This window comes from Mustelus asterias, chromosome 18, assembly GCF_964213995.1.
Source record: "Mustelus asterias chromosome 18, sMusAst1.hap1.1, whole genome shotgun sequence".
Classification (NCBI taxonomy): Eukaryota; Metazoa; Chordata; class Chondrichthyes; order Carcharhiniformes; family Triakidae; genus Mustelus; species Mustelus asterias.
In genome coordinates, this window is record NC_135818.1 from 75,614,357 (window position 1) to 75,637,558 (window position 23,202).

Below are 23,202 nucleotides of genomic sequence, written 5' to 3' on the forward strand. Positions count from 1 at the left end.
ATGCGTGGGTTAGGTGGATTGGCCATGATAAATTAGGGTCATTGAGTCATAGAGGTTGACAGCATGGAAACAGGCCCTTCGGCCCAACTTGTCCATCCCGCCTCTTTCTTTAACCCCTAAGCTAGTCCCAATTGCCCGCGTTTGGCCCATATCCCTCTATACCCATCTTACCCATGTAACTGTCTAAACACTTTTTAAAAGACAAAATTGTACCCACCTCTACTACTGCCTCTGGCAGCTTGTTCCAGACACTCATCACCCTCTGTGTGAAAAAATTGCCCCTCTGGACACTTTTGTATCACTCCCCTCTCACCTTAAACCTTTGTCGCCTAGTCTTCGACTCCCCTACCTTTGGGAAAAGATATTGACTATCTAGCTGATCTATGCCACTCATTATTTTATAGACCTCTATAAGCTCACCCCTAAGCCTCCTACGCTCAGAGAGAAAAGTCCCAGTCTATCCAGCCTCTTCTTATAACTCAAACCATCAAGTCCCGGTAGCATCCTAGTAAATCTCTTCTGCACTCTTTCTAGTTTAATAATATCTTTTCTATAATAGGGTGACCAGAACTGTACACAGTATTCCAAGTGTGGCTTTAACAATGTCTTGTACAACTTCAACAAGACGTCCCAACTCCTGTATTCAATGTTCTGATCAAGAATGCCGAATGCCTTCTTCACCACTCTGTCCACCTGTGACTCTACTTACAGGGAGCTATGAACCTGTACCCTGAGATCTCTTTATTCTATAACTCTCTCCAAAGCCCTACCATTATTGCCCCTTTAGTGATTCAAGATAGGTTTGGGGGATTAGCCATGGAAAATGTGTGGGGTTACGGAGATAGACTTGCTGTGCTCATCCCCAAATGTTTGGCGATGGGGAAACGGGGACATGGCACCTGTAATTACCAGCCCTGTGCTTAAAAGGACAAATACTTCAACAGCACTTCATTGCCCGTGAGGCACACTGGGATGTCCTGAGTTTGTCAAAGGCACTGTATAAATGTAAGTTCTTTCTTTCACAATGTTATAAATGATGCCTCCCAATAAGTGTGGGAGATCCAACGTGAGAGCTTGACCACCTCCACAGCAGCCCCCACTTCCCCTCCACGCACAAAATAATCAAACTGAGGAGTCCTCCGCCGGAATTCCAGTGCTCCACCCGCCATGGGAATCAGAAAGGGCAAGGGGCGGACAATGGAAAGGTCCATTGACCTCGGACGAGATTTTCTGGTCTCGGGTCGATGGAGGCCGTAAAGTCCCACCCTTCCTTTTCAAACTAGAAAACATTTTCCTCCTCCGGAGCCAACCACGAAGTAGCTGGGTGACCTCACTGACTCAGTGGGGCACCGGGAATCTTTGCTTTTACTGACGAAGGACTGTAAGCCTCTGATAGCCCATCCTCTTTGGGCACAGTATCTGAAAAATCCTCAACATTAAAGGGGAACAGGGTTGCCCAGGCAAGTATGTTATAGGCCAAGTTCTCTGGGAAAGCTTTTCATGTAGCAGTTGCCCATTCACAGAGGCCAATATCTCCCACTCCAGCATTGCTTTTATTAGTTCAAGCCTTGCAAAATCAGGAGAAAAGCAAATTATCGCGGATGCTGGAATCAGAAACCAAAAGAGAAAATGCTGGAAAATCTCAGCAGGTCTGGCAGCATCTGTAAGGAGAGAAAAGAGCTGACGTTTCTAGTCCAGATGACCCTTTGTCAAAGCTTTGACTCGAAACGTCAGCTCTTTTCTCTCCTTACAGATGCTGCCAGACCTGCTGAGATTTTCCAGCGTTTTCTCTTTTGCTTGCAAAATCAGCGCTGCCTTCAGATTTTGAAGAAATCTCTGCTATTAAATTAGTTATTGGTTTGTCCATCAAAAAAGCACATTTGCCCTAACGATTAAAATGTTGGTGACCTTCTTGGTGTTTCTGTGCAGCGCAGATTGGCTTACGATGCATTTTTCCTTCAGTTCCTGGAAGCAGTCAGAGACAGGTGGCATGGTGGCACAGTGGTTAGCAATGCTGCCTCACAGTGCCAGGGAACCAGGTTCAATTCCAGCCTTGGGTGACTGTCTTTGTGGAGTTTGCACCTTCTCCCCGTGTCTGCGTGGGTTTCCTCTGGGTGCTCCAGTTTCCTCCCACAGTCCGAAAGATGTGCTATTTAGATGGATTGGCCATGCTAAATTGCCCCTCAGTGTCCCAAGATTTGTAGGTTAGGGGGATCAACGGGGTAAATATGTGGGGTGACGGGGATAGGGCCTGGGCAAGGTGTTCTATCAGAGAGTCGGTGCAGACTTGATGGGCCAAATGGCCTCCATCTTCACTGTAGGATTCGACTGGGGTGGCACAGTGGTTAGCACTGCTGCCTCACAGCACCGGGGACCGAGGTTCGATTCCCGGCTTGGGTCACTGTCTGTGCGGAGTCTGCACGTTCTCCCCGCGTTTGCGTGGGTTTCCTCTGGGTGCTCCGGTTTCCTCCCACAGTCCAAAAAATGTGCTGGTTAGATGCATTGGCCGTGCTAAATTCTCCCTCAGTGTACCCGAATAGGCACCGGAGTGTGGTGACTAGGGGATTTTCACAGTAATTTCATAGCAGTGTTAATGTAAGCCAACTTGTGACACGAATACAAATAAACATTTAAAACACCAAAGAGTCCAGGGCAGTGGTGTCCTTAAGCACTGCCCCTGTCAGCATGTTATACTGAGGCAGATTGGCAGCCTTGCTTGTTCCTGTGTTCGGAAAGACTTTGAGCCAGCGAGGAATCTTTTTCCTTCAGACATTATCAGTTGGCGACAGCTGAGTTTGTGAACTCGTCGGCTGAGTCCCCAACCAGGCTTCTTTCATCCCTTCTCTCTTTTTTTCAAACTCCGGGATGGAAAAGCATTTAATGCCATGCCCATTCTCCACAATTTTGGTTGCAGTGATCAGAAATGCAGCAGTTCACCTTTAAGGGTTAATGGCCTGATGGTCTAGAATATAGATGAGCTGGGTGTACTTTATATCATCTCAAAGCTGACGACTAGATGTCATTGTCCATACAGTTACCTTGAAATGCAAGAGTTAAATTGAGCTTCTGCATACAAAGAAAGAAACTTGCATTTCTATAGCGCCTTTCAAGAAGCTCTCTTAAAGTGAAATCCATGTTGTAATGTTGGAAAACCAGAGAGTGCCCATAATGATCAGATAATCTATTTTACGGTGTTGGTCACGGGATGAATAGTGGCCAGGAACAAAACCCCCTGGTCCTTGACAGAACATTCCATGGAACATTTTACATCCACCTGGGAGGACAGTTGGGGTCTTGGCTTAACATCGCCTCAGAAAAGTAGCACCTCCAACAGTGCAGCACGCCCTCTGTACTGGTAATGGGTGTGTCAGTCGAGTCTGTGAACTCAAGCCTCTGGAGTAGCACTTCCAACCCCCCCAGTGGCACGGGGGCGGTACGGTGGCACAGTGGTTAGCACTGCTGCCTCACAGCGCCAGGGACCCGGGTTCAATTCCGGCCTCGGGTCACTGTCTGTGTGGAGTTTGCACGTTCTCCCCGTGTCTGCATGGGTTTCCTCCGGGTGCTCCGGTTTCCTCCCATAGTCCAAAGACGTGTGGGATAGATTGATTGGCCATCCTAAATTGACCCGAATGTCGGGGGTTTAGCAGAGTAAATATGTCGGGTTACGAGGATAGGGCCTGGGTGGGATTGTTGTCGGTGCAGACTCAATGGGCTGAATGGCCTCCTTCTGCACTGTAGGGATTCTATGATTCTATGGGCCTCTGGTAGAGGGGCAAGAGTGAACGAAAAAAGAAAGACTTCCAGTAAGAACATTTTTATGATCTCTGGACATCTAAAGGTAAAAAGGTTATTTATTAGCCACAAGTAAGGCTTACATTAACACTGAAATGAAGTTACTGTGAAATTCCCCTAGTCGCCACAGTCCGCCGCCTGTTCAGGTCAATGTACCTAACCAGCACGTCTTTCAGAATGTGGGATGAAACCTGGAGGAAACCCACGCAGACAACATACAAACTCCACACAGACAGTGACCCAAGTTGGGAATGGAACCCAGATCTCTGGTGCTGTGAAGCAGCAGTGCTAACCACTGTGCCACCGCGCCACCCTAGAGTCAGCCATAAAAATGAAAGATATATCTGAGACGGGTGGGTCTCAAAGCTCTTTTTGGCCAATGAAGGATTCTTGAAGTGCAGTCACTGTTATAATGCAGGATAAATAGCAACCAAAATCTGCACAGCAAGCTCCCACCAGCAGCAATGTGATAAGCACCGGATCATCCGTTTCTCTGTGACAAGGATTCGGGGATCAAGTTTAGCCAGCACACCAGGGATAATTCCACTGCTCTCCTTCCAAGAGCTGCCGTGCAATCTTTTATATCCAGCCACATGGGGATCTTGGCTGGCATCTCATCCAAAAGAGGGCACATCCAACAGTGCCACCCCCCTTTCCACTGTCCACTTGGATTTTGCGACTCAAGCCCCGGAGAAGGAGTGGAGTTTGAACCTGGAATCTTGAGACAAGCGAGGGAAGAGCGCTCCCAACTGAGGCACAGCTGACTCTCGACTGAGCTGAGGGATTAGCTTTCAGTTAGCCAGGTGCAACAACTAACAGATTGCGCACGGTAAACAGCGAAGCAAGCCCGTCCCGTTAATGGCCCATTTTTCACATCCTCATGCCTGAATCACGCCCGTGGGAACATTCCCAGTGGCCGCGCAGTTACACCACTATAGGAATTACTCGAGGAATGCATTGAGCAGAATGCCTCCCCCTTCAAGAAAAAGTTATATTTATAGCCCAAGAATTTTTTTTCCAGCATTTTCTTTTCCATTACAAGCACTTACCGTGGTAAACCAGTAACTGAGTGCTGGAATTTTGTAATGTAAATCTTGTCAGTGTTATTTGATCACTGTATTTCATGGAAAACACAACTTTGCAAAATGGGCCTTTGAAAAGTTATGGTTGTAACAAATAATTTATATGTATTTGTGAAGCTTGACATCCAGAACACATGCTACATTAATTTGAAATTGAAGTCAAGGTCTCCAGCAGTAGAGAGGGCCATCGGCAATGCCAAAAACCCTTCAGTAACAGGATCGCAATGTAAAACTGAGGATCATAGATTCATAGAATTCCTACAGTGTGGAAAGAGGCTATTCAGCCCACCGAGCCTGCACTGACAACTTTCCCATCCAGGCCCTATCCCCGTAATCCCATGTACTTACCCTGCTAATCCCTTTTGATTTGATTTGGTTTATTATTGTCACATGTATTGGTATACAGTGAAAAGTATTCTTTCTTGCGTGCTATAAATACCATTCATAGAGAAGGAAAGGAGAGGGTGCAGAATGTAGTGTTACAGTCATAGCTAGGGTGTAGAGAAAGATCAGCTTAATATAAGGTAGGTCCATTCAAAAGTCTGATGGCAGCAGGGAAGAAGTTGTTCTTGTGCTGGTTGGTGCGTGACCTCAGACATTTTCTTCTTTTTCCGGACAGAAGAAGGTAGAAGAGAGTATGTCCGGGGTGCGTATGTCCCTCTGACACTAAGGGACAATTTAGCATGACCAATCAACCTAACCCGCACCCCTTTGGACTCTGTGAGGAAGCCGGAGCATCCAGAGAAAACCTACGTAGACATGGGGAGAATGTACAAACTCCACACAGACAGTCCCCCGAGGTTGGGAATCGAACCCAGGTCCCTGGTGCTGTGAGGCAGCAGCGCTAACCACTGTGCTACCGTGCCACCCTAATCTTTACACAGAAGTGAAGACAATCTCTGTGTCTCAGTGAGTAAGAACACTGCCACAGGTGGTACTGAGACATATTGACTAGTCGAGGATTTATTTTAAAATTCTTTCATGGGTTGTGGGCCCCACTGGCAAGACCAGCATTTGTTGCTTGCTACTAATTGCCCTTGAGGAGATGGTGATGAGTGGCCTTCTTGAAGCGCTGCAGTCCAACTAGTGCAGATGCACTCACTGCAGCAAGGGTGTTCCAGGATTTTGACCCAGTGACAGTGAAGGAATAGTGATATATTTCCAAGTCAGGATGGTGTGTGGCTTAGAGAGGAACTTGTAGATGGTGGTGCTCCCATGCATCTGCTGCTTTTGTCCTTCTATGTGGTAGAGTTAGCAGGTTTGAAAGGTGCTGTCGAAAGAGTTGCCACAGTGCATCTTGTATATGATCACTGCTCTGACTGTGCCCTGATGGTGGAGGGTTGCCACACAACACGATGGAGTGTACAGATGAGGTACCAACCAAAAGGGCCTCTTCGTTATGGATGGTGATGAGCTTCTTAAGTGCTGCACCCATTCAGGCAAATGCGGAGTATTCCATCACACTCTTGACTTGTGCCTTGAAATTGGTGGACAGGCTTTGGGAGTCAGGAGGTGAGTTAATTGGCTGGGTTGGATTTGTCCTGTAATTTGTGTACAGGGCATACCCGAGCAATTTTCCCCATTGCCGGCGAGATGCTAGTGTTGTAGTTGCACTGGAGCAGCTTGGCTAGGGGCCCGGCACGTTTTGGAGCACAAGTCTTCATTACTATGCCGGAATATTGCCAGGGCTCATAGCCTTTGCAGCATCCAGTGTCTTCAGCTACTCTTTGATACCCTGTGGAGAGAAACAATGTGACTCAAGACTGGTATCAGTGATGCTGGGGACCTCAGGAGAAGGCTGAGATGGATCATTAACCCAGCATTTCTGGCTGAAGATTGTTGCACATGTTTCAGCCTTGTCTTTTGCACTAAAGTGCTGGACTGCCCCATCATTGGGGATGGGGATATTTGTGGAGCTCCATTTTCCTGTTGGGTGTTTAATTGTCTACCACCATTCGTGGCTGAATGTGGCAGTACCACAGCGTTTAGATCTGATCTGTTGGTTACAGGATCTCTTAGCTCTGTCCATGACTTACTGCTTCTGCTGTTTGGCGAGCAAGTAGTCCTGTGTTGTAACTTCACCCGGCTGACACCTCATTTTTACATATGAGTGGTGCTGCTCCTGCCATGCCCTCTTCACTCTTCATTGAACCAGGGTTGATGCCCTGTCTCGGTGGTACTGGTAGAGTGGGGGATTTGCAGGGCCACAAGACTACAGATTGCGGTCAAGTACAATTCCGCTACTGCTGAGGCCAACAATGCCTCATGGATGCCCAGTTTTGAGTTGCTAGATCTGACATGGAATCATAGAATCCCTACAGTACAGAAGGAGGCCATTCGGCCCATTGAGACTGCGCCAACAACAATTCCACCTCGGTCCTATCCCCAAAACCCCATATATTTACCCTCCTAGTCCCCCTGACACTAAGGGGCAATTTATCATGACCAATCAACCTAACCCGCACATCCCTGGACTGTGGGAGGAAACCGGAGCACCTGGAGGAAATCCACGCAGACACGGGGAGAATGTGCAAACTCCGTACAGACAGTCACCCAAGCCGAGAATCGAACCCGGGTCTCGAACCTGGGTCCTTGGCACTGTGATGCAGCAATGCTAACCACTGTGCCACCGTGCCACCCACAAATCACCTGCTTGAGGTCAATCCCACTTAGCACCGTGGCAGTGCCACATAATACGATGGAGTGTATCTGTCCTCAAAGTGAAGATGAGACTTCGTCTCCACAAGAACTGTGCGGTGGTCACCCCTACCAAAACTATCATGGGCAGATGCAGCGGTGGCAGGCAGATTGATGAGAATGAAGTCAAGTGTTTTTTTTCCCCTCTTGTTGGTCCCTCATCACCTGCCGCAAACCTAGTCAAGCAGCTATGTCCTTGAGGACTCAACTAGCTCAGTCAGTGGTGGTGCTACCAACCCACCTTTAGCAACGGTCATTGAGGTTCCCCACCCAGAGTACATTCTGTGCCCTTGCCACCCTCAGTCCTTCCTCCAAGTGGTGTTCAACATGGAGGAGTACTGATTCATCAGCTAAGGGAAGGCAACAGGTGGGAGCTTTTCTTGTTCATGGGGCTTCCTTCCTGATGGAATAAGACTCTCTGGAGTCCAGAAACAATTTTGAGTTCTCCCAGGACAATTCCCACCTGACATTGCACTGTCACCTCTGATGCCCTGTCAGTGAAGAGGTGGAGGTGCCAGCGATGGAATGGGGTGGGCACAGTAAGAAGTTTCACAACACCAGGTTAAAGTCCAACAGGTTTATTTGGAATCACGAGCTTTCGCAGCGCTTCCTCAGGTGATTCATTACTCACCTGATATTTCAGAGGACAGTTAAGAGTGAACCACATTGCTGTGGGTCTGGAGTCACATATGGGCTGGACCATGTAAGGACGGCAGATTCCCTTCCCTAAAGGACACTAGTGAATGAGGTAGTTGTCACTGTCACCATTACTGAGACTAGTTTCCAATTTCAGATTTATTAATTAAATTCAAATTCCACGCTGGGATTTGAACTCGTGACTTGAGAACTTGGGACGCTGGATTGTTAGTCCAGTGATGTTGCCACGATGCCATCATCTCCCCAAGCCCTTAAGGGGAAAATCCACCAGATCCCTCCAATCCAGTTCACCATCTGCTATTTCAGCCTGAGATACAATTCCACAGGCCCTCCAACGCCTCACCTAGCGACCATCCTATCTCATCTGCATGTGACAGTAAGAGTCATTGGGCTCAATGAACTGACCCGATGTCCAGATAAATTCATTTTGCAATAGCTGTCACTGCATAATTATCAATAATGTCAGAGAATCATAGAATCATTAAAATTCATAGAATCCCGACGGTGCAGAAGGAGGACATTCAGCCCACTGAGCCCACACTGACAACAATCCCACCCAGACCCTATCCTATTAACTCTACGTATTTACTCTGCTAACCAACCCTGACACTATGGGATAATTTAGCATGGCCAATCACATCTAACCTTCACACCTTTGAAGTGTGGGAGGAAACCGGAGCACCCGGAGGAAACTCACGCAATCACAGGGAATATGTGCAAACTCTACACAGTCACCTAAGGCCGGAATTGGACCTGGCTCCCGGAGTTGTGAGGCAGCAGTGCTCACCTCTGCGCCACTCTGCAGCCAATAATTTTTTTTCTCTCTAAGAAGGAGCAAAAGATAATGCCATCGGATTTCTACCAGCGTCTGAACTGATCTTTTCCCCCTTTTCCTGCCCGAAGACATTCTCAGGCCATGTGGAACGAGCAACTTGCTGCTTTCAATCGGCCACTGACCCTTTTCAAACTTACCAACTTCTGGAATTATTTGATCTGGTAACACAATAAATCTGTACTTTATCATAGCACGAACTGACGGAGAATTTCTCTCTGTATGACTGTGATAATTTACTTTGTGGCTTCACTGTAAATCCTCTGTTGAGTGATTGTTCCCATCTTTAGGAGCATTCAGACGGAATACAGAGGTTGTTAAGATCTGGAATTATAGGACCCCTACAGTGCAAAAAGAGGCCATTCGGCCCATTGAGTCTGCACCGACTCTCCGAAAGAGCATCTTGCCCACCCGGGCCCTTCCCTCCATCCTATCCCCGTAACCCCGCCCATTTACCATGGCTAATCCACCTAACCTACATCATCTTTGGACACTGAGGGACAATTTAGCACGGCCAATCCACCTAATCTTGGGACTGTGGGAGGAAACCAGAGCCCCCGGAGGAAACCCACGCAGCCACGGGGAGAATGTGCGAACTCCACACAGAGGCCGGAATTTTACCGGCATGGCCCGCCCCCGGAATCGGGCTCGGAGAACGGCATTCTCCGTTGGCCTTGGGTGGGATTGTATGAACCTTGGGCGGACGTGCCGGTAAAATTCCACCCAGAGAGTCGGAATGGAACCGGGGTCCCTGGCGCCGTGAGGCGGCAGTGCTAAACACTGTGCCACCGTGCCACCCAATGTGCTATCCAAAGGATTCCATAGGAACTCTCCAAAGGCATTCTGCTTGAAGAGAGGTAATTGAGGGGTTACAGCGGTGCAGGTTTAAATTGGACACCCCTTTCACAGTGCCAACACAAGGGACCGAATGATCTCAATATCTGTGCTATAATATTTGATCATTCCAGCGTACCCGGTGGTGAGTATAGCAAATATGGTGGGGGGCGCTCCACACAACATGGAAAGGAATATTGAACAGGTATTTAGTGCAGTGTGAGCTTTACATTTTATTATCAGAATAATATGGACAGATGTGGATAGAGATAACAGTGTAAAGTGAAGGTCAGTGATCCATCATTAAAGATAACTAGGTTTGATTGGGTTTTTTTCCCTGTCATATTGTTGTTGCTGTCTTTCACCTTGGTAGATGCTGCACATACTTCCCCAAGTAAGACATTCCCATGGCTTTGGAAGATTAGATCTTTCATGCTCTCGTCTCCTGTTTGAGTGGCACTTGCCAGAATCGATGTGAGCATACACCGCCAGTGTTCAGCCATGCAGCTAAATGCTCTGTAGTTTATTACTGCCTCACAGGGCGCAGGACACTAGTGGGGCTTCCTTATAATTTTGTTTTGCCCTGCAGGCGAACAGGTTCTGGCTGTGCTCTCGCGAAACAGTGACGGAGGCCATGCTGAGAATAAGTGCCTGCTGTTCAGACCTCAGGTGGAGGCAGCCATAAAGACAAGGGCACTTCTGCCCTTCAAGCCACTGTCTCTTTTACAGCGTTTTAATGGAACGGCATCCGACTGTTATGGCCACACAGATTGTGTTGAAAGAAACAGGAAATGAAATGCGCAAAATACTCTCTTTGACATCTTTGGAATGTGTGTGTGTATGTGTGCATGTGTGTGCCTGTATGTCTGTCTGTGCATGTCTGTGCACAGGTGTCCATGTGTGTGTCTGTGCAAATGTGTGTGTGTGTGTCTGCAAGTGTGCACATGTGCTTGTGTGTGTCGCTACGTGTGTGTATGCCTGTATGGGTGTGTTTGTGTCTGCATGTGTGTGTGTCTATGTGTGTGTGTGTGTGTGTGTCTCTGCAGGTTTGTGCATGTGTGCATGTGCCTGTGTGTGTTTGTGTCTGTGTGTGTGTGTGTGTGTGCGTCTGTGTGTGTGTGATGTGTGTGTGTGCCTGTGTGATGTGTGTGTGTGCCTGTGTGTGTGTGTGGGTGTATGCGCCCGTGTGTGTGTGTGTGTGTGCGCGCGTGCATCTGTGTGTGTGTGCCTGTGCGTGTGTGCCTGTGTGTGTGTGTATGCGCCTGTGTGTGTGTGCCTGTGCGTGTGTGCCTGTGCGTGTGTGCCTGTGCGTGTGCCTGTATGGGTGTGTCTTTGTCTCTGTGTGTCTGTATACATCAAGACCTATCAGCATAAGAATTTTGAATTGCCATATAACAATCATTTCACAGAGGTTTCAGAATACCACCTCTGTCTCCGTAGCCACAGCCCACACTGCAGCAAAGTGCACCCATTGGAGTTCAGCATGTCAAGCCTTTTTCCAAAGGTGTTTGGCAGCAGAAGATGAATATCACATCAGAACAGTGAGAAAAATAGGTAAGAGTGTGTGTGTCAAGGTCTCTGATTGCACCAGGGAAGGGCCCTTGTGAACGGTTGAATAAAATCAGCTGAATCAATTGGAGAGGCGATGGCCTAGTGATATTATCGCTAGAGTACTAATCCAGAAACTCAGCTAATGTTCTGGGGACCCGGGTTCAAATCCCACCACAGCAGATGGTGGCATTTGGATTCAATAAAAAAAAATCTGGAATTAAGAATCTACTGATGACCATGAAACCATTGCCGATTGTCAGAAAAACCCATCTAGTTCACTAATGCCCTTTAGGGAAGGAAATCTGCCGTCCTTCCCTGGTCTGGCCTACATGTGACTCCAGAGCCACAGCAATGTGGTTGACTCTCAACTGCCCGCGGGCAAAGAGGGATGGGCAATAAATGCTGGCCAGTCAGCGACGCCCATGTCCCATGAATGAATTTTAAAAATAATAATAATGGTGCACAGGCTACTCACTACTTAGCAACTCATGAGGAAGTAAGACTCAAGAGTCTTACTTCCATCACCTGGCACCACTGAAGCAAGTAAGTGTGACCATGATCAAAACTTGAAATAAAGGGCAGAATTTTCCAAGCTGCATGGAGATGGACGTTTGAGGCAAGGGAGAATGTAGGGATGGGGTGGACATTGCCACGTTGGCATGGCTTCCCAATGCATTCCCACCACTGGAGACGTTTCCCAAGGCGGGAGAGGATGCAATGACTTGCCAAAGGCAAAGCAGTTCTCGCCACCCACACCCACCTCCCACCAGCCCAGTGTGGGAAGCCTCCCTGCCAAGGCCGAGAGGCTATCAGAATCAGAGGTTCCAGTCCCCCATTAACAGGGTCGAAGGAAGGAATGCTCGCCCCCTGGGGACCCAGTGAAAACCCAAGCGGGTTCCACATGGACTTTTGTGTTTCAGGCTCTGCGTTATTCGTTCAATGTTACACCTCCAAAGGCAGTTCCATGTGATCAACTGGTAAATTCACTGCTGGGTGTGGTACTGAATGACACTGATGAAGACAATCTGTCGGTCTAGATTAGGCACTCAACTCTCGGGGGTGGACAGGCCTCTGACTCAGAGGTGAGAGTGCTACTGCTGGATCCTGGCTGCTACAAGGCTGTGTGCTGATAAAGAAGCGCACTGCACACTGCTAGCACGCAGTTCTGGTCACCACACTAACATAAGGATGTTGCAGCTTTGGAGAGAATGCAAAGAAGGTTCACCAGGATGTTGCCTGGTCTCGAGGGTGTTGGCTATGAGGAGAGGTTGAATAAACCAGAATTGTTTTCACTGGAAGAGACAGAGGCTGAGGGGAGACCTGATAGAGGTCTACAAAATTATGAGAGGCATAGACAGGATGGAAGTGTCAATTGCAAGGGGACACAGGTTCAAGATGAGAGGGAGAAAATTTAAGGGAGATGTGCAGGAGAAGTTTTTCACGCAGAGAGTGGTGGGTGCCTGGAACGCGCTGCCAGAGGAGGTGGTGGAAGCAGGCACATTAGCAACATTTAAGAGGCATCTGGATGGGTACATGAATCGGGAGGGAATAGAGGGATATGGACTGAGTAAGGGCAGAAGGTTTTTTTTTGTTTAGTTAGGGCATCATGATCGGGATAGGCTTGGAGGGCGGAAGGGCCTGTTCCTGTGCTGTACTGTTCTTTGTTCTTGTTTGTGTACGCAAGCACCTACCAGCAGCTGGGATGCTGAATGAAGTGGTTCTGCAGCTGGACACAGGTGGACATGGGGAATATCAAAGGGGCTCAGAACAGTGTCTAAACGAACCCAGTCGGGGTTCAAGGTGCAGAGACATTGACAGTTTTGTGAGCCCGCCATTAGTGTTACAATATGGGGGATAGGTAGGCCAATTCACCAACAACAGGCTGGGAGCCTGGAGCAAAAGATGTGGCACAGGGTGCCAGTTGGGGATTCTAGTGAGCGAAACCTGCAGGAGCCTGCCAGTATTTGAGTGGAGGCACTCAATGGCTGCTGGCAAGAAATCCCACCCATCTCACTTCCTCCCAACCCAAAATCAGACTGGTTTCCAGTAGGAAACCAGGGCTTGCGGCCTTCAAGAGGGGAGGAATGAAAACTGTAGGGAGAAAAAACTGTAATGAGTTCGAGTGCTTGTGCTCGGCTTCTGACTTGAGCTATATAAGCCACCTGCTGTATAATGGATTATCAGCTCGGCCAGATCCCCAGGGAGTATTTGCCAAGGACTAATTCTTTATTTCTTAGTTCACAAATGCCTATAAATGAACTCGCCAATGATGGTCAACATATTGAACGCATTTGCTCTTAATCAAGAGTGTTCATGGTGTACAAAGGCATCTCTGTTTACATGCATTGCCCAGTTTACCAAGTCAATTTAAATTATTAGTTATAAAATATAGGGTCTTCTTCTGGAATCTCAGAATCGAGTATCTAATTATGCCTCAAACTGAGCAGCAATTATAATTCTGACCCCTGAGGCAACAGGCAACATGACCAGAAAACGTCATCCCCTGATATCCCTCTTAGCTCTGCTGTTTGTGCGCAAGGAACAGATCAATACTTTGAAGTTCTTCATGGTCGGAGGAACTTGACAGTAACAAAGAGTAGTCTTTATCTGTTTATTTATTTTATTTATTAGTGTCACAAGTAACACTGTAATACAAGTAACATTAACACTGCAGTGAGGTTGCTGTGAAAATCCTCTAGTCGCCACACTCTGGTGCCTGTTCAGGTACACTGAGGGAGAATTTAGCATGGCCAATGCACCTAACCAGCACGTCTTTCGAACTGTGGGAGGAAATCGGAACACCCGGAGGAAACCCACGCAGACACGGGGAGAACGTGCAGACTCCACAGTAACCCAAGCCGGGAATCGAACCTGGGTCCTTGGCGCTGTGAGGCAGCAGAGCTAACCACTGTGTCACCGTGCCACCACTCTGCCTCATGTATCAATTACCTGACCACGAATCACATGCCCACCCCATTATTAGACATCCAATATTTACAGGAATTAACATTTTGCTGAGGCAAATCTTATTGCCTGTTTTCCCACATAATTGACTCAACATTTGAAGGTGATTGCCTAATGGCTAAAAAATTGCACCTTTAGCCTTCACAACAGAAAGCTATAAGAATCAGATGCTCATCTCTGAATGATGAGGTTTATCCATCGCACAATATTTGCTGCCTGCTACATTTTTGTACGTCTCTCTTTGACACCTTGTGTGGTTCTAGCTGGGCTACTAATAATGTACAGCAGTGTACAGTGCTAATAGACATCAGGACTCCCTTATATCTTCAGGGCTGCAGTAATGACACATTTAAATACTGTATCATGCAAAACAGACAGTGTTAAACCAACTCATTTAATCTTTAACCCTGAGTCTAGTCCAAGGAAATTCCCCTCTCCCTGAGTTGTCAGGTTCTGTTTGTTTTCAGCTCATGAATAAAATAGCATTCATATTCAGTAATAAGCATCAGGACCAAGTCATAGGAACAAACATGGTTCTGTCGTAATATGAATTTTAAATGAATCCATAATGTTATGCTAACCGTAAATCGATTCATAGCTTTATTGTAACATTAACGCTAGAACTACTAAAGTGTACAGCACGTCATTGAGTTTTGAAAGTTAAATGTTAATTAAGTTCGTGCCATCCCTTATTTCCCCAATCGTTCATCGTTCCAAACCTCTCTCCATTCTCCTTATACTCATTCAACTCTGTCATTACTTCCTAGTCTATCCTATTCCTACTTTTCTAACTTTGCTCATCTCTTGAAATTGCTTTGGAATTGTGCTGTGGTATATCACCGTACAAACATTTAACTTGGCGCTCTATAAATTCTCCATCCATTCCTTTAAATCATTCAGAAGAGGGCAGCATGGCGGCACAGTGGCACATCACGGCGCCAGGAACACGGGTTCGATTCCCGGCTTGGGTCACTGTCTGTGTGGAGCCCGCACGTTCTCCTTGTGTCTGCATGGGTTTCCTCCGGGTGCTCCAGTTTCCTCCCACAGTCTGAAAGACGTGCTGGTTAGGGTGCATTGGCCATGCTGAATTCTCCCTCAGTGTACCCGAACAGGCACTGGAGTGTGGCGACTAGGGGATTTTCACAATAACTTAATTGCAGTGTTAATGTAAGCCTACTTATGACACTAATAAATAAACTTTGAAAGAATAGGATGGATTAACACTGTCGCTAAAATTGTGCAGGGAGAAATTTCACACAAAGGCGCTGAGTGTTTGGAGATTATTCTCACATGAATGCTAAGTTTGTTTTTTTATTTCAACAAACAACCCTTCCCCACCCTGGACTTCCTGCTCACCTTGCTGAAGCCTGAAGTCGGCTTAGAGCAACATGGCTGGAAACTGATTTGGAGGCTCACTCAAGACAACTTTCCCCATCTAAGCCAGGGAGCAGGTTATTACATTTAATGAACAGCACTGGGATGAATGCATTGGTCGATAGCATTCAAAGGGTTTAAAGAGAGCCAGAAGAAAGTCTAGTTAGGAATAAGATTCATACGTCCAAAAATAAGTACAGAGATAGCTCATCAAATATTTAGTAAAGCAATAGGACCTGAGCTGCTAGGAATGAGGACTTTTCATGCTCTGGACAGCAAAGCCCAATGATGTGGAATGTAAGCAATTGGAAACAACTAATTATATTTATACAGTGCCTTCAATCGCACCTTTAATGTAGTAAGGCACTCCAAGGAGCTTCCTAGGAGTTTTATAAAGTATAACTTAACACTGAGGCAGCACAGTGCCACAGTGGTTAGCACTGCTGCTTCACAGCGCCAGAAACCCGGGTTTGATTCCCAGCTTGGGTCACTGTCTGTGTGGAGTCTGCATGTTCTCCCCATGTCTGCATGGGTTTCCTCCAGGTGCTCCGGTTTCCCCCCACAGTCCAAAAGACGTGCTGGTTAGGGTGCATTGGCCATGCTAAATTCTCCCTCAGTGTACCCGAGCAGGCGCCGGAGTGTGATGACTAGGGGATTTTCACAGTAACTTCACAAAGTTTATTTATTTGTGTCAAAGGTTGGCTTACATTAACGCTGCAATAATGTGAGTTTACCTGTGACACTAAGAAATAAACTTTAAACAAAGATTTAATCAGACGAAGCTTGATCAAAGAGTTAGATTTTAAGGATTGTCTTAAAGGTGCTAAGTACAAAAAGGCAGAAAGATTTAGGGAGGGAATTCCAGAGCTTGGGCTCAAGGCAATTGATGGCACAGTCACCAATGACAGAATGATTAACATTTTGAATGGTCAAAAGGCCAGGATTGGTGAAACACAGGCAGTTCAGAGGGTTGTGGGGTGAGAGGACATTTGGAGCATAGGAATATAGAAATATAGGGACAGGAGTTGGCCATTCAGCCCCTCGAACCACTCTGCCATTCAATAAAATCATGGCTGATCATGTGATCACAGTTAGAAGTCTCACGACACCAGATTAAAGTCCAACAGGTTTATTTGGTAGCACAAGCCACTAGCTTTCGGAGCGCTGCTCCTTCATTAGGTAAGTGGGAGTTCTGTTCACAAACAGGGCATATGAAGACACTTTATATCTTTATATGTGTCTTTATATGCCCTGTTTGTGAACAGAACTCCCACTTACCTGATGAAGGGGCAGCGCTCTGAAAGCTAGTGGCTTGTGCTACCAAATAGACCTGTTGGACTTTAACCTGGTGTTGTGAGACTTCTTACTGTGTTTACCCCAGTCCAATGCCGGCATCTCCACATCATGATCATGCGATTACAGAGATAAGGGAGGGCTATGCCAAGGAGGGATTTGAAAACAAAGGATGAGAATTTTAAAATCGAGGTATTGCTTAAGCTGATGTAGGTTAGCGAGCACAGGGCGGTGTGTGGGCCTCTCTAGGTGAGGGTTAGCACACTGGCAGCAGAGTTTTAGATGACCTCAAGTTTACAGAGGGATAGAATATGGGAGGCCATCCCGGTTGCATCAGAATGATCAAATCTCGTGATAACAAATACATAGATGTGATTTCAGCTGAGCGCGAGGGAAGCGATGGTCTAGTGGTATTATCATTAGACTATTAATCCAGAAACTCAGCTAATGTTCTGGGGACCCAGGTTCGAGTCCCGCCATGGCAGATGATGAAATTTGGATTCAATAAAAAATATCTGGAATTAAGAATCTACTGATGACCGTGAAACCATTGTCGATTGTCAGAAAAATCCATCTGGTTCACCAATGTCCATTAGGGAAGGAAACCTACTGTCCTTACCCGGTCTGGCCTATATGTTACTCCAGAGTCACAGCAATGTGGTTGACTCTCAACAGCCCTCTGAAATGCCCCAGCAAGCCACTCAGTTCATAGGCAACTAGGGATGGGCAATAAATGCTGGCCAGCCAGCGATGCCCATGTCCCACGAATGAATAAAAAAAGTAGGGGCAATGTCCGGTGAAAATAATATTGATGGGAACAGTGGAGTTCGAAACGCAAGCTTACAGGTTAATGGCCTTTCATCAAAATTGCAGGAATTACATTGGCAGATTTTTATCTATGGAGAGGGAAACAGAGATAACATCCTAAATCAGTTATTTAACAGTTTGTAATGTAAAGAGCCGGGAAGAAAGGAATAAGGGGTGCAGCAAGACCAAAAGAGATGGCGATAGTGTGGAGGACAGGATTAAGTAAAGGTGATGCAAGGCAAAAGGAGGTGATTATGGGGCAAAAATAGAAAAAAGATAGGGCCAGGGCAAGTGTAAATGTTTACAGAATGTCGAAGAGAGGGGCACAGTTGTTACGACAATATAGAATGTAAAGTCAGATGAGACACATAGTGGGGGACTTTCCCCTCCCGCCCGCCACAGGAATCGTAGCGGGCGGGGGACGGACCATGGAAAGGTCCGTTGACCTCGGGCGGGATTTTCCGGTTTTGGGGCGAGCGAAGCTGGAAAATCCCACCCATAGATATATGGATGGATCAACTCAGGGAGCAGAGTACCGTGCCTCTTCTATTTTTCAGCTGCTGTGGACATTGCTGCCCACAGAGACAGGGTGGGGAATTCCAGCTGTATCCCACATCTCCTTGGGCGTGTTGCACCATTGCAGGCAGTGAGCAAAGCACGAGGTGGGAGAGCAAATGGATGACATAGGCCCTTCCTGGACCAGCTCACCATCTGTCTGTAACAAGAGACTCCACAGAACTCTTTCCTGACTGACAAGCAACGAGCAAGTCACTCCTTATTATTTTAAAACAATCACTGAGACCTATAGTTCAAAGAAAATGAACGTCAGGGGAACGTTCCGGAAAACAAACCATCTGTGGGACTCATGAGTTATGTGCGTCCGATGCCAGTGGGCAGTTTATTTTCTGCTTCCTGACAAGAGATACATTCCATCTCTTTCTCCTTTCCTTCCTACCCTGTTCGAAGCTGTCATCATGCACTTCCATCACAGCACTAGCACGGGTGACTAAAATGCACAGAAAAGACTATTTTACTCCACACAGTCGCCATAATGGAATTACTCGAAGCAGAAATGTATGTGAAGAAAGAGGTGACTCATTAAGTCACAAACACAATGGGCTGTTATAGCTGGTCGAGGAGATGCTAAAGGTTTTTATTTAGCTCCGCCACTTATATCTTGGTTAAATTGAGTTCAACAATATGCTATAACATGCATTAAAAACATCTGCGGCACTAAATAATGTGACAAGTATTAGGAAGCTATTGTATTATTCTGTCACCTTGTTAATGCATGATTTACAACTGTTACATGCCTGAGGGTGGGATTTTTCTATTTTCGGTATTTGGGTTATACTTAAAATGGTTCTCCTACACTCCTTATATATTATTCACATTACATGCACCATAGAATACCTGTCGAGTTGTCCAGTGGAGTGCAGGCATTCACACGGCATTCATTTTCTCCTCTTCATTTAGAAATCTAATTTCAAACTATGCATTGCGAAGGGTGTCTCAATTCACAAGCTCTCAAGGTGACTCTTTGGCCTATGGTGATTTAGCTGATTCCACCCTGTGTTAAGGGTCTTGGTGCCCCCATTCCCCCACGGGTCAGAGAGGATGAAAGTGCCCTTGATAACTTTACAGTAACCCATATGGGTGGCACGGTGGCACAGTGGTTAGCACTGCTACCTCACAGCGCCAGGGACCCAGGTTCGATTCCCAGATTGGGTCACTGTCTGTGTGGAGTTTGCACGTTCTCTCCATGTCTGCGTGGGTTTCCTCCAGGTGCTCCAGTTTCCTCCCACAGACTGAAAGATACACTGGTTAGATGCATTGACCCGAACAGGCACCGGAGTTTGGTGACTAGGGGAATTTCACAGTAACTTGATTGCAGTGATAATGTAAGCCTTACTTGTGACTAATAAATAAACTTTAACTTAACTTTTGACTTTATATGAATGGGCGTAGACCTGTTCCACTTCTCAGTCAAGTCGTGGCTGAACTATGAGGATAATTAATAGGTTCAGTTTTTGATGTTCCACACTACGGACACTCGGGATTTAATTCTCAACTTAATTCCTAATCCTACCTCTCCATCGTCAAGGAGGATCTCCTCACTGTCATTGAAAGCGATTCAGCCACAAAGGAATCGAGTTAAAACACCGTGAGAAGCCTCGCCAAGCTTCTCACTGGAGGGTATGGCCTGACTCAAGTCTTTCAAGGGGTGAGTGATTGGAGTCTTTATAATGAGATAAAGGTATAATATCCCCCAGCAACCAGTAAACAAGAAAGGCAGTTTGCTGTTGCCAAACTAGCTCCACTTCCATCCCATCTCCTTATGCTCCATGGGTATGGAAGCAAATCAGACTGGTTTCTGGGTCCTCCCTCCCCGCCATTGTTTATGTACAACAGGGTGGTTAAGGGATAGTCAAGGGCCTTCTCAGCTGAGACCATGGGCTAAGGAAGAAAGGAACTGAAAGTCAAGGCAATGATAGGCCTGGCCCCTTGTGCTTGCCATGCTTTTTCCGACTACATCACTCAATTTGAGGGAGGATAGTGGAAGAAAATGTAGCCTTCACTTTATGGAATCATACATGAAAAGTGTCCACTTACCTGAGCTGTCAGAGGTGTCAGGAAACAGAGATAGTTTTACATAATATGTATTTGTGGGTATTAGAAAAAAGACTTAGATTTATGTTCTTATGTTCTTTTCGTATGTTCTTAAGTAAGTTAAGTTTTGTGTTTCTCTATTTGAAAGGATTAATGACTTCAGTTTGATTTAGATGCTTGCATGCTAATGAGGGTTTTCAACGTGAAAGCAAAGAGGGCTTAAAGAAAAACCAGGTTGTTGCTTAGCAACCAGGGGCCACTCTAGAACAGAAAGAACCTTTTGAGTTAAGTTGTAAGCTAGTGCCAGAGAAGGACAGGACAGGGCAAGAGAGCTGCAGAAAGCAGACTTCCCAATGGAACAAAAGGAAGTCCAAGAAATCTTGGAGTTTGGGACACAAAGTATGTCTCAGAAAGACAGTTAAGTTTAAGGAATAAAGATCAAGAAATTTAACCAGGTCCTGTTCTGGAGAATTCAAGTAAAAATCAATGAAAGTGCTCTGAGTTTAAAAAGACAGCTGCAAGAAACAGGTTTAAAGGCCACTGTGAGAAGTCAGACACCTGAGGTAAATTAGAAGTTTGGTGACATCTTAATACAGCCTGTGAAGCAGAAGAGTTTTATTGGCCTGGTGGATATCTGAGAGATTGTATGGAAGCTTGAATGTATGTTGCAATCCAAGGCAGAGGAATCATGAAAGGAGAGATTGAAATACTGGAAGTAGATCCTTAGGGAAGGCATCAGAGAGAAAATATTGTTTGGGAGAAGATTTCAAGGTATATTTTTTCGAGAGTGGAGTTTGGAAATCCTCGTGTGTAAATCAGAGTTCTAGTGAGACCAGTTGGCTCTGGTCAAGTATCTGCTAGGGAGATTTGATGAGAAATCCACAGAAGCTGCATTGGGTGGCATTTGTCACTTGGTTCAGAGTGCGGTGTGTCTGACCATAGTTGGCCTGTTGATTTAGATGGACTGTATACTTATTGAGAACTTAGTATATAAGATCTATTTTGTAGCTTGTGTTATCCTTACAAGTCTGTGTATATCTGTGAAGAACTCACTGCCGGGGGAGGTAGTGGAAGCAGATGCGATAGTGACTTTTAAGGGGAGTCTTGACAAATATATAAATAGGATGGGAATAGAGGGATACGGTCCCCGGAAGGGTTTTAGTTCAGTTGGGAAGCATGGTCGGTGCAAGCTTGGAGGGCCGAAGGGCCTGTTCCTGTGTTGTAATTTTCTTTGTTCTTTGTTCTGGGATATCGGTAGGCTGAAGAAGAATTGTATTACAGTCAAACTTTTCTGGTTAATAAAGACCTTATTATTTTGTTAAAAGTTCATCAGCAATCTTGCAACACTGTCCAGCCATGTCTCCTGAACAAAAAAAAATAAAAATCACGGTATATTAAGCTGGAGTCCATTCTGAACACTAATTGTCAGCTGGGATCGTAACAAAAGCGGAGGCTCTGTGTGGGATATTCAAAAGATGGAGAATAGGTTGTTAGATGCTGATTGGGAATAATTTGTTGGGATATTTTGAGATGTGGACAGTAAATTACTGTACGCCGAATTGGGGTGGCATGGTAGCACAATGGTTAGCACTGCTGCTTCACAGCTCCAGGGACCTGGGTTCGATTCCCGGCTTGGGTCGCTGTCTGTGTGGAGTTTGCACATTCTCCTCGTGTCTGCGTGGGTTTTCTCCGGGTACTCCGGTTTCCTCCCACAGTCCAAAGATGTGCGGGTTAGGTTGATTGGCCATGCTAAAAATTGCCCTTAGTGTCCTGAGATGCGTAGGTTGAAGGGATTAGTGGGTAGATATGTAGGGATATGGGGGTAGGGCCTGGGTGCAATTGTGGTCGGTGCAGACTCGATGGGCCGAATGGCCTCTTTCTGTACTGTAGGGTTTCTATGATTCTATTTCTATGAAAACTTGGTCTGGGATTTATTGTTATAATGTGGGATCAATGAATCCTTAAAAAACAACTACACGGGGATACTGGACATAGGAAGTGGAGTTTCTGTGCAGTACATTATACAGGCTGGAATCCAAAATAGATTTAACAATTGCTAAGACCTATTTGGGAATAGAGAATATAACATTGGAGGGTTTGCAAAAGGTAACTGAAGTTAAATTTTAGAAATTGGCAGATAAGTTGCAATCGGTATGATCTTCAGAGCTAAAGGAAAAGAAGATATAATTGATGGTGTAGCTGTATAATTGGAAAGGATGCCAGAGAGACCAAGTTCTCCAAAGTGTGAGGCAATTGAATTGGCCAAAATCACGTTGCAGATAAAAAAAACTTGAATTGGAGACAAAAGGGAAAGAAAGGGAAAGAGGAGAGAGAAAAGAGACAGGAAAGGTGATTAGAAATGGAGAAGGTGGCAATGGAGGATAGAGTAAAGGAAAGAGACAGAGAATTCCAGCTTTAAAAGCTGGAAGTTAAAAAGAGACGCCAGAAGAAGCTGAAAAAGGACTTATTTCTAGAATGGAGCCCAGTGAGGAGATGTTCAAATTTATACAAGCTCTTCCAAAGTTTCAGGAGAATGATGCAGTGGCATTCTTCATTGTATTTGAAAAGACAGCTAAACAAATCGAATGGCCAAAAGGAATTTAGACATTGCTATTACAGAGTAAGTTGGCAAGTAGAGTTCCAGAGGTGTATGCATTGCTGACGTAAGGGGTATCTATGGAGTATGATGCAGTGAAGAAAGCTATCCTT